Here is a 12186-nt window from a genome sequence, read left to right as displayed (position 1 = left end):
AACATTAAGTTGGATCCCTACTTTGCTCTGCATATAGAATGGAGATATATATATATATATGCTAAAATGATAATATTCTTGGCAGGGAATATAGATATAAATCTTCTTGAACTTAGATTTGGGGCAATGGTTTCTTAGATATATTTGCAAAAGCATTATCAACAAAAGAAAAATAGATAATTGAATGCTACCAAAATTAAAATCCTTTGCACACACACTTCCACTGCATGGCAGTCAGCAAGAACAAGCGCCTTATGAAAGGCAGCAAAAAGGGAGCCAAGAAGTGGTTGATTCATTTTCTAAGAAATATTGGTATGATGTGAAGGCACCTGCTATGTCCAATATAAGAAATACTGGAAAAAAAACACTTCACTCACTGTGAAGTGAGTCTTGCTGATCTTTAGAATAATGAAGTTGCACTGAGAACATTCAAGTTGATTACTGAAGATGTTCAGGGCAAAAACTGCCTGACTAACTTTCATGGCATGGATCTTACCTGTGACAAAATGTGTTCTATGGTCAAAAACTGGCAGACTATGATTGAAGCTCACGTTGATGTTCAGACTACCAATGGTTATTTGCTTCGTCTGTTCTGTGTTGGTTTTACTAAAAAATGTAACAATCAGATACAGAAGACCTCTTACGCCCAGCACCAACAGGTTCACCAAATCTGGAAGAAAATGATGGAAATTATGACCAGAGAGGTGCAGAGGAATGACTTAGAGGAAGTGGTCAATAAATTGATTCCAGACAGCATTGGAAAAGACACAGAAAAGGCATGCCAATCTATTTATCCTCTCCATGATATCTTTGTTAGAAAAGTCAAAATGCTGAAGAAATCCAAGTTTGAATTGGGAAGACTCATGGAGCTTCACGGAGCTTCAAAAGCTACTGGGGAAGAGACAGGTGCTGAAGTTGAACGAGCTGATGGATATGAAACACCAGTCCAAGAATCTGTCTAAAATTCAGGTTTTTAATAATGACAAATAAAGAATCCTATCTGAGGGGAAAAAAAATCCTTTGCACATCAAAGGACACTATCAAAAAAGTGAAAAGACAACTCACAGATTGGAGAAAGCATTTGAAAAGGTTATATTTGATAAGAGTTTAATATCTGGGATATGTAAAAAACTCTTATAAATCATCAATAAAAAAACAACCCTATTTAAGTATGGGCACACGATTTAAACAGACACTTCACCAAAGAAAATATACAAATGGCCCATAAACAAAAATGGATAACAATAAGTGTTAATAAGGATGAGGGGAAGTTAGAGACTTCATACATTTATTGTGGAAATGTATTAATAAAATGATGCAGCTATTTTAGGAAACAGTCTGGCAGTTCCTCAATAAATTTAACTTAGAGTTACCCGATGACTAAGCAATCTCACTGTTAGGTCTGTATCCAAGAGAAATGAAAACGTATGTCCATGCAAACACTTGTACACAAATGTTCAAAGGAACATTATTGATAATAGCTAAAAAGTGAAAACAAACCAAATATCCATCCACTGACAATGCATGAACAAAATGTGGTGTAGCCATACAAAGAAATATTAATCAGCCATAAAAAGGAATAAAGTCCGATGCTAACACATGCTAAAACGTGGCTGAACTTTGAAAACATTATGTTAATTGAAAAGAAAACAGTATGACAATGGAGCTTTAATAGGGATTGCATTAAATCTATAGATCGCTTGGGATAGTATAGACGTTTTACCAATGTTGGTTCTTCCCAGCCGTGAGCATGGTATGTTGTTTGTTAACATCTTCAGCTATTTCTTTTCTCAGAGTTTCATAATTCTCTTTATACAGATCTTTCATGTCCTTTGTCAGATAAATATACAGTTATGGTTTAATAAAGAAAAAAGGTAAAAGAAAAGTCACAAAAGATCACATATTATATAATTTTTTTGACACCAAATATCCAGAACAGGTCAATCCGTAGAGGCAGAAAGTAGATCCAGGGAAAAGAAGGGGGAAATGCGAGGTGACTACTAATGTGTACGGATTTCTCATAAGAGTGAAAAATGTTCAGGAATTAAGTAGTGATGACAGTTGCACAATGTTGTGAATATACTAAAATCCACTGAATTCTACTCCTTAAAAGGGTGAACTTTATGGTATGTGAATCATATCTCAGTATTTAAAATGTATGTTCCTAATTAATCCACTTATGAGTCTTATGGTCTAGGAGCTGCCAAAGGCACCCCAAATGGCCCTGTGCCAATGGAGGAAGCACCTGTTACACAGCTTGCTTTTGGGACATCCCTGAGATCAGAACCCCCTCTCCCATCTCTCTGTGAGTTCTAAATTAGTGTCTGCTCAGATGCACAGCCAAGTTAAGCTCAAACTGAAAACTGAGTTATTGGATTGGCTGCTATGGAAACACTGAACAGTAGGTCTCCCAGGGTCAGGTACAGGTGGAGAGAGACACCTTCCGCACTTAGTTGGGAGTGTCCGTCAATCCAGTACAGACCCGTGGCTGCAGCAGTCAGGAAACCTTGCCCCAGAGGCATGATCCTTGTCAGAGCAAGACAAGAACCAAGGAGCCAAAACAAAGTTCAAAACCTCACTTTAATAAGGAGGGCAAGAAGCCAGAACAAAATCAAAGAAAAAAACTGCAAACTTTAGGTAAATATGGGGTTGTAAGGGAAACACCCAAGATGAGGGATGTGGACAGATGTACTAATAATCAAATGTTATTTACCACGGGAAAAGTACAAAGAACACCATAGTGAATAGACCTCTTTTACTGTTACATAACTCTGAGTAATCTTTGAACCTCAGTTTCTTCAATCTTCAATTGGAGAGTTTGGGCTAAATGACCCCTGAGAATCCTTTTAGCCCTTCATACTAAATTATAGGGTATAAATTGAGATCCAGATGGCTTGGGTTCACGTCAGGGTTCTTCCACTTACTAAACCTTGGGCAAATCACCTTTCTATGCTTCAATTTTCTTACCTATAAAATGGTAAGAGTTATAGCACCTGTAATTAAATAAATATAGGTAAAGCATGTATAGTATTGTCTGGCACACTTGTAGTAAGTGTTGGGTACATATTTGCTATTGTTATTACTATCTGCAACCCTACAGAGTGTAGTATGATCTTAACGAGTCCCCTGCCAGAACTAAAGCAGCACCGAGGGCAACTCACCTCCTAGTGTGTCTCTTTCTGAGACTATTGCAAAGAAGGCATGTCAAAATTTGGAAATCTTTGTTTCCAAAGCAGCATGCTAGGAGGGTCCCTTAAATCTTTGCATGGAGACAGAGAATTCAGGAATTCATTATTACTGACTTCAAGAAATATCTCAAATCTTTGTTACATTGCTAAGAGTTCCATGATGTTGCCTATTATTTTAATAAGCCGGTTGCCAACAGATGCTACATGTGGTTGTGGTAGGAGACACGCCAAGTGAATATGAGGTCTGAAAAGGTTGTCCTATTAGAGCACCTAGTAGTTGAAGGAGAAAAGGATATCTTTTTGCATGGAAAATACAGAAATCATAACCTGTCCTTTTGTCAAAACAGAAATCTAAATTTATTGGGCTTATCCTTTCAGAATGATGAGTTTTGAGATGCTCCATTAGAATTCTAATGAACTCTTTAAAAATCACTTTAAAAATAGTTTATTCCAAAATGTGGCTACCATTTGCCACATTGAAAAATGCCCAGCATTACTAAAAGAAGTTGCCAGAATGTGTTTTTGAGTCTCATCATACTTTCGGTTTATCTTAAAGAATGTAAACTACTCACATTTTCAGTCCTCACTTTTAATTTTGGCTTCTTTAATTCTTGAGGCTGAGTGAATGAACATGCCAGGGCCTGAGAGTTAAGCGGGTTAGGAGAAACCCAATAGTTCTGGTCAAAACAGGAACAACACCTGAGGAGGGAGGCCAGATGGTGGAGTAGAAGCAGCTGGAGTGCACCTTGTCTTCAGAGAAGAATCAAGTGATCAGTTTAACACCCATATTTCAAGTAGATCATCAGAGAAAGTGCTTGAATATAGCGGAGGGGAAATGGGAAACACCAGGGTGAAGAAAAACGGGCTACTCTTTCAGGGTTTCTGAGAACCTTCCATGGCCTCTGGACCTGGAGCCAAGACCCAGGGAAGGGGCAAATGAGAAACTCTGGGGCCCAGCATTCTCACCTCAGACCTTTACAGTTTTAGCTGCAGAAGAGCTCCTTGACTCCCACAGGCCTCCACAGTGGTATAGGGAGCCATGATCACACAGAGCACTACTCAAACTCATGTGGAGTTCCACAGGCTTCTGAACTCTGAACTCTGGGCACCTGTGGCCAGACCCAATCGGGAAGCCCTTCCCCCAATGCTCCAAGTCCTGTCCTGAGGACACTGTTGCTGATGCATCTGCCAGACTAGGGAGAGAGTTTAGTGGAGAGATCTCTTTTACTGTTATATCACCCTGGAGAGGACTAGGGAGAGAGTCAGGAATGTGGGTCATCCCCTGAGCTCCAAAGTAAAGTTTCACTGCCATAGCTGTGGGCTACTGTGGGACCAAGGGGTGTTTATACCACAGCACTGTGCCTGCTGGCCTCCCCAGAGCTGCCCACCTGACTCCTCCCAGAGAGAGAAGCATATCCCTCCCAGGACCTGGCCTGCAGCACACCTGCAGCTGGCCTGCTTAAGTGTTCTGTGGGCAGCCCACTTTCCCCTCCTATGGTCAAAGCTTGAATTCAGGGGTTCTGAGGACAGGTCTATTGGCCTGGTCCTGCCCCCTCCAGGACTTGACCACATCATTCAAGAGAAAGGAGAAGGGGGAGGGGAGAGATTTTTAAATTCATCTCAAGTTGGGAGGGAGCCTCAGGGCAGAGCTGAAGGAGTGCTGTGGTTTTTGTACTGTAGTGCATGAGCAGGGCATCCCTTCCCCCATAGGAATATCCTGCCCTGGAGGGGGAGGCTCATAGCCTGGGGAGGATTCCTGACCTAAATGCAGGCTTCTTTTGACTTCCCTAGCCAATCTGACCAGACACTGGAGGGAGATCCAGGTCAGGGGAGTGGGAGTTGAGGTAACACCATTTCCACCTGCTGGACTGTAGATTCTGGACTACCCTTCCCCCTGTGTAGGTTCTTTGGTGTATGGGGGTGCTGATACCTTTCCCTGAAAGCTTCTCCAAGTGGCCTGGGAACCATCTCTGACCCCTCATGGAATACCATTTGCACCCACTTTGGGGAAGCCTGAACATGAACTTGCCTGACTAGAGCCACCTGGCTTTGACCACTCACCCATCTTAGCAGTAGCTTAACTCAAGAAGGAGTCCCCTGGAAATCCATGGGTCCCTCTAACTGCCTGGATGTCTTAGTGATACTTCTGATTGACTAGGGCCAGGCACAGGTCTTATAAACACCACCACAGCTAGCTCTCTCCTGCAAGCACCACTTAGTGGCAATGAGATCAACTTGGACAGCCCACTACAGCACTAGCTGACACAATTGTACAGAACATGGCCAACTTTTACCCACAAGTGCCACCTACTGGCCTGGAGAATAAATTGGACATCCTAATGTAACTCATACTGTTAGAAGGGCATAGAGCTGAAAAATGATGGGATTCCAGAGTCTTCCATCTCCCCTTCTGGGCAGGTGGAACCTGCCCACATCATAATACACCACCCACTACAGTCAACAAATAATTAGCATGTAGAAAACCAACACACTGAGGCTATCTATAACCAAGAATTCATTCAGCACCTTGATCCTCTGAAAGCACCCACAAGCAAAGCCAAATATTTTTACCCAACCCTCACACATGGGAAATAGTTATTATCCATATGCTATAGTTATGATCTAAAAATGGGGGGGAAATCCTATATAAACAAAAGTAAATTCAAAAATAAGAAGTGATAGCCTCTTCAGATGAGAAGGAATCAGCACAAGAACTCTGGCAGTCTGAAATGAGTATATTGTTAAAACATTCCAAATCGTTTTATTTCCCCAAATGAATTTTTCTTTCCAGAACTTCTGTTTGATTGTTCTTTAACTATATCCATCTTTAGTAAAATTTTAATTCATGTTCTGAATTGATTAATTTTCTAGGAGTTGTTTTCTTTTGTTGTTGTTAGTATTTGTTTGTTTTTGTATCTCATTGAACTTCCTTGATCTGTGTTTTGAATCCTTTACATTTCACTTCAGTATTTTCATTATAGTTGAGGTCTATTGCTAGAGGGCTAATATGATCCTTTGGGGAGATAGTTACACTCACCAGGATGAAAAACACTCAAAACTGAAATAACTCACAGCTCTATAAAATAGTAACACAATGAAAAATACAAAGCATGGCTCAGCACCTGTGGCTCAAGCTGCTAAGGCACAAGCCACATACACCTGAGCTGGCAGGTTCGAATCCAGCCCGGGCCCACCAAACAACAATGACAGCTGCAACCCCCAAAAAAAAAAAAAATAGCCAGGCATTGTGGCGGGCACCTGTAGTCCCAGCTACTTGGGGGCAGAGGCAGAAGAATGGCTTGAGCCCAGGAGTTGGAGGTTGTTGTGAGCTGTGATGCCATGGTACTCTACCAAGGGTGACAACTTGAGGCTCTGTCTCAATAAAAAAAAGAAAGAAAGAAAGAAAAAAAGAAAAATACCAAGCAGCTAGGTAAAAATCAACATGATGACTGGAACACAATTTCATAAATCAATAAGAACTTGGAATGTAAATTGTCTATATGTCCCGCTTAAAAGCTATAGATTGGTGGAAGAGACAAACAACTCAAATATCTACTGCCTTGAAGAAACCCACTTGTCAAGATTCTTATAGACTCAAGGTACAGAGGTGAAAACAAATATTCCATGTAAATGGAAACCAAAAGCAAGCAGAGGTAGCTATTCTTGTATCAGATGAAGCAGACTTGGAAGTCACTAACAGTAAAAAAAAAAGAGGTCATTATATAAAAAGATCAATTCAAAAAGAAGATATAAGGCCGGGTACCGTGGCTCCGGCCTATAATCCTAGCACTCTGAGAGGCCCAGGTAGGTGGATTGCCTGAGCTCACAGGTTCAGCCTGAGCCTGAGTGAGACCCCATCTCTAAAAATAACCAGGCAGTGTGGCAAGCACCTATAATGTCAGCTACTTGGGAGGCTGAGGCAAAAGAATCACTTGAGCCCAAGAGTTTGAGGTTTCTGTGAGCTATGATGCCACGACACTCTACTGAGGGAGACACAGTAAGACTCTGTCTAAAAAAAAAAAAAAAGAAAGAAAGAAAGAAAAAGAAAGATATAGCAATCATAAATATTTATGTACCTAACACTGGAGCTCCCAAATTTATATAATGAGTACTACTAGAATTAAGTAAAAAGATAGATCACTATACAATAACAGTGGGGAACTTCAGCACTCTATTTACAGCACTAGACAGATCAAGTCATAAATCAACAAAGAAACACTAAACTTAAACTGAACTGTAGAACAAATGAACCTAACAGACTTTTACAGAACGTTCTACAAAAAAAATTGCAGAACATATGTTCTTCTTATCAGCACATAGAATATTTTCCAAGATAGACCATATGTTAGGCCACAAAACAAGCCTCAATAAATTTTTAAAAGTAGAAATTATATCAAGTATCTTCTCAGATCACAGTAGAATAAAATTAGAAATTAGCTCCCAGAAGAACTCTCAAAAATATACATGGAATTTAAACAACTTTCTTATGAATGATCTTTTGGTCAACAATGGAATCAAGATAGAAGTTTAAAAAATTGAAATGAATAATAAAATTGACATAAGTTATCAAAACTTCTGAGTTACAGAAAAAGCAGAGAGAAGTTTACATTGTTGAATGCCTACATCAAAAAGACAGGTCACAAATTAACAACCTAATGTTACATCTTAAGGAATTAGAAAAACAAAACAAAACAAATCTAAAGCTAGCAGAAGAAAAGAAATGAATAAAGATCAGAGCAGAATTTAACAAAATTGAAACAACAACAACAAAAAAAAAATGCAAAGGATTAATGAAACAAAAAGTTGGTTCTCTGAAAATGTTAATAGTTAATCACATTAGCTAGGTTAACTAAGAATAGAAGTTAGACAACTCCAAAAAAATAATAATCTCAACCAGAAATGAAAAGGACAGTACAACTAATACAAAAGAGCATCTGAGACTGCTATGAGCACCTCTATGTATACAAACTAGAAAATCTAGAGGAAATGGATAAATTCCTAGAAATATACAACCCTCCAAGCTTGAATCAGAAAATAGAAATCCTGAACAGACCAAGAATGAGCAATGAAATGGAAACAGGTAATAAACAAATCTACCAAGAAAAAAATGCGCAGAGATGGATTCACAGCCAAATTCTATCAGACATGCAAAGAAAAACTGATGCTAATCCTCCTAAAACTGTTCCAAAAGATCTAGAAAGAGGGAATCCTCTTTAACTCATTCTATGAAGTCAGTATCACCCAGATACCAAAGCCAGGAAAGGCCATAACAAGAACAAAAAATGAAAACTACAGACCAGTATCCTTGATGAGCATGAATAAAGGCAAAAATCCTCAACAAAAACCCAACAAACCAAATCCAACAGCACATCAAAAGGATAATTCACCACAACCAAGTGGATTATATTCCAGGGATACAAGGATGATTCAATGTACACAACTCAAGAAATGTGATTCACCACATAAACATCATTAAAAACAAACATCATATGATCATCTTGATAGATGTGGAAAACCCATTTGATACAATTCAGCATCCTTTCATGATTAAAACCCTCCAAAAACTCAGCAAAGGAGGAAATGTCCCTCACAATAATAAAAGCCATATATGACACTTCCATAGCTAAAGTTATCCTGAATGGGGACAAGTTGAAAGCATCCTCTTAAGATTTAGAACAAGCGAAAGATACCCATCTTCACTACTTGTATTCAACATTGTACTGGAAATTCTAGCTAGAACAATTAGATGGGAAAAATAAATAAAAGGCATCCATATTGAAAAAGAGGAAATAAACCTATCTCTGCCAATGGTATAGTTTTATATCTAGAAAACCCTAAAGGCTTCCCCAAAAAGATTCTTAGGTTTGATTAATGAATTCCATAAAATAATAGGTTAAAAAGTCAATGTACCCAAATCAGTGGCTGAGAATGAAATTGAGAACTCTATCTCATCTCTAATAGCAGCAAAAAAAAAAAAAAAAAAAAAAAAATAGCCAGGTGTTGTGATGGGCACCTGTAGTCCCAGCTACTTGGGATGCTGAAGCAAGAGAATTGCTTGAGCCCAAGAATTGAAGGTTTCTGTGAGCTATGGAACCAAAAAAGGGCCTGAATAGCCAAAGCAATCCTAAACAAAAGAACAAATGTGGAGGCATCACATTACCTGACTTTAAATTATACTACAAGGCTACAGTAACCAAAACCACATGGTATTGGTATAAAGGTAGACATATAGATCAAGGTAATAGAATAGAGAATTACATATTTATAACCAACTGATCTTTGATAAAGCAAACAGAAATCACACACTGTGTAATAAATGGTGTTGAAAAAATTGGATAGCCACATGCAGAAGAATAAGACTTTATTCCTATCTCATACTATATACAAAAATTAACTCAAGATTGACTAAAGACTTCAATGTAAGACTTAAGAAAGAATTTCAGAAGAAACTTAGAAAAAACTCTTCTGGACATTGGCCTAGGGAAAATACTTATGGCTAAGACCCCCAAAGCAAATGCAGCAAAAACCAAAACAAAGAAGCAGCAGTTAATTAAACTAAAATGCTTTAACAATTTTTTTTTACATAGCCAAGTAAATAGTCAACAGAATAAATAAACAACCTATAGAATGGGGAAAAATTTTTGTAAGCTATACATCCAAAACAGGATTAATATCCAGAATCTATAAGGAACTCCAACAAATCAGCAAGGAAAAATATCAAGATCACCCCACTTAAAAATGGGCAAACAACATGAACAATTTTCAGAAAAAGAGGCACAAGAAACAGATAACTCTCTTTAAAAATGGCCAAGAAACATAGGAAAAAATGTTCAACATTACTAATCATCAGGGTAATGGAGATTAAAACCGCCATAAGATACCACCTAATCCCTGTCAAAGAAGAAACTACATTTTATAAAAGGGAGATAAAGCTCTTCCCAAAAGAAAAAAAAGCAGGAGATAAAAAGGTGTGATAAAGAGTTAAAGAACAAATTGAGAACAAAACAATGTCATAAATCTTATTTAATAAAATTAGAAACATAAAGGAACAAACAAGCATGAATAAAATTCTAATTGATCTCATGAACGGTCTATGAACCAAGTGTATGGTGCCCCATGATCATACTAATGTACACAGCTATGAGTTAATAAAAAGAATAAAAAATAAAATATTCCAGCTTAAAAAAAATAATAAATAAATAAATTAAAATTAAAAAAAGAAAGTCTTGAGACACAGAGAACTGAGAGAGAAGAGATTAAAGCAGTTAGAAAGAAGGAAATAGAAAAGATGATCCAACATAAGGGTAATTGCTATTTCTATTGCAGAAATCTCAAGAAGTGAAACAGAAAACAATTTTTTTCAAGAAGTATTATTTTGGGCAGCGCCTGTGGCTCAGTCGGTAAGGCGCCAGCCCCATATACCAAGGGTGGCGGGTTCAAACCCGGCCCTGGCCAAACTGCAACCAAAAAAAATAGCCGGGCATTGTGGCGGGCGCCTGTAGTCCCAGCTACTTGGGAGGCTGAGGCAAGAGAATCGCTTAGGCCCAGGAGTTGGAGATTGCTATGAGCTGTGTGAGGCCCCAGCACTCTACCGAGGGCCATAAAGTGAGACTCTGTCTCTACAAAAAAAAAAAAGAAGTATTATTTTTATTTATTTGTTTTTATTGTTAAATCATAGCTGTATACATTAGTGCAATCAAGGGATACAATGTGCTGGTTTCACATACAATCTAAAATATTCTCATCAAACTGTTTAAAATGTAGCATTCATGGCATTTTCTTAGTTATTGTATGTAGACATTTGTATTCTGCATTTGGTAGGTTTCGGCTGTACACATTCTGAGATGCACCTTAAGTGTGGCCCCACCCATTACTCTCCCTCCACCCTAACCTCCCCCACTCCATTCCCCTCCCTTGGCACTTTCCCCATATTCTTGTGTTATAGTTGGATTGTAGCCTTCATATGAAAGCTATAAATTAGCTTCATAGTAGGGCTGAGTACATTGGATACTTGTTCTTCCATTCTTGAGATACTTTGCTAAGAAGAATATATTCCAGCTCCATCCATGTAAACATGAAAGAGGTAAAGTCTCCATCTTTCTTTAAGGCTGCATAATATTCCATGGTATACATGTACCACAATTTGCTAGTCCATTCGTGGGTCGATAGGCACTTGGGCTTCTTCCATGATTTAGCAATTATGAATTGGGCTGCAATAAACATTCTGGTACACATGTCTTTGTTATATTGTGATTTTTGGTCTTCTGAGTATATATCTAGTAAAGGAATTATAGGATCGAATGGCAGGTCTATTTTTAGATCTCTAAGTATTCTCCAAACATCTTTCCAAAAGAACGTATTAGTGTGCATTCCCACCAGCATTGTAGAAGTGTGCGCTTTTCTCCACATCCATGCCAACATCTCTGGTTTTGGGATTTTGTTATGTGGGCTACTCTTACTGGGGTTAGGTGATATCTCAAAGTAGTTTTGATTTGCATTTCTCTGATTAATAACGATGATGAGCGTTTTTTCATGAGTTTGTTGATCGTGCGTCTGTCTTCTTTAGAGAAGTTTCTCTTCAAGTCCTTTGCCCACCCTGAGATGGGATCACTTGTTTTTTTCTTGCTAATACGTTTGAGTTCTCTGTGGATTCTGGTTATTATACCTTTATCGGAGGTGTAACCTGCAAATATTTTCTCCCATTCTGAGGGCTGTCCACTTGCTTTACTTACTATGTTCTTGGCTATGCAGAAGCTTTTTAGTTTGATTAGGTCCCAGTAATGTATTTTTGATACTGCTTCAATTGCCTAAGGAGTCCTCCTCATAAAATATTTACCCAGGCCGATTCCTTCAAGAGTTTTCCCTGCACTTTCTTCAAGTATTTTTATAGTTTCATGTCTTAAATTTAAATATTTCATCCAGTGAGAGTCTATCTTAATTAATGGTGAAAGGTGTGGGTCGAGTTTCAGTCTTTTACAGATTGCAAGCCAGTTCACCC

General features: G+C 38.4%; 1 pseudogene; it reads left to right on the top strand.

Moving 5' to 3' along the window:
* Positions 1 to 227: 227 nt before the first annotated feature.
* LOC128587461 (40S ribosomal protein S3a-like) lies at positions 228 to 962 on the top strand (annotated as a pseudogene).
* The last annotated feature ends 11224 nt before the right edge of the window (positions 963 to 12186 follow it).

This window comes from Nycticebus coucang, chromosome 6, assembly GCF_027406575.1.
Source record: "Nycticebus coucang isolate mNycCou1 chromosome 6, mNycCou1.pri, whole genome shotgun sequence".
Lineage (NCBI taxonomy): Eukaryota > Metazoa > Chordata > Mammalia > Primates > Lorisidae > Nycticebus > Nycticebus coucang.
The sequence above is the reverse complement of the archived record's forward strand: the minus strand, read 5'-3'. Positions and strand labels throughout refer to the sequence as shown.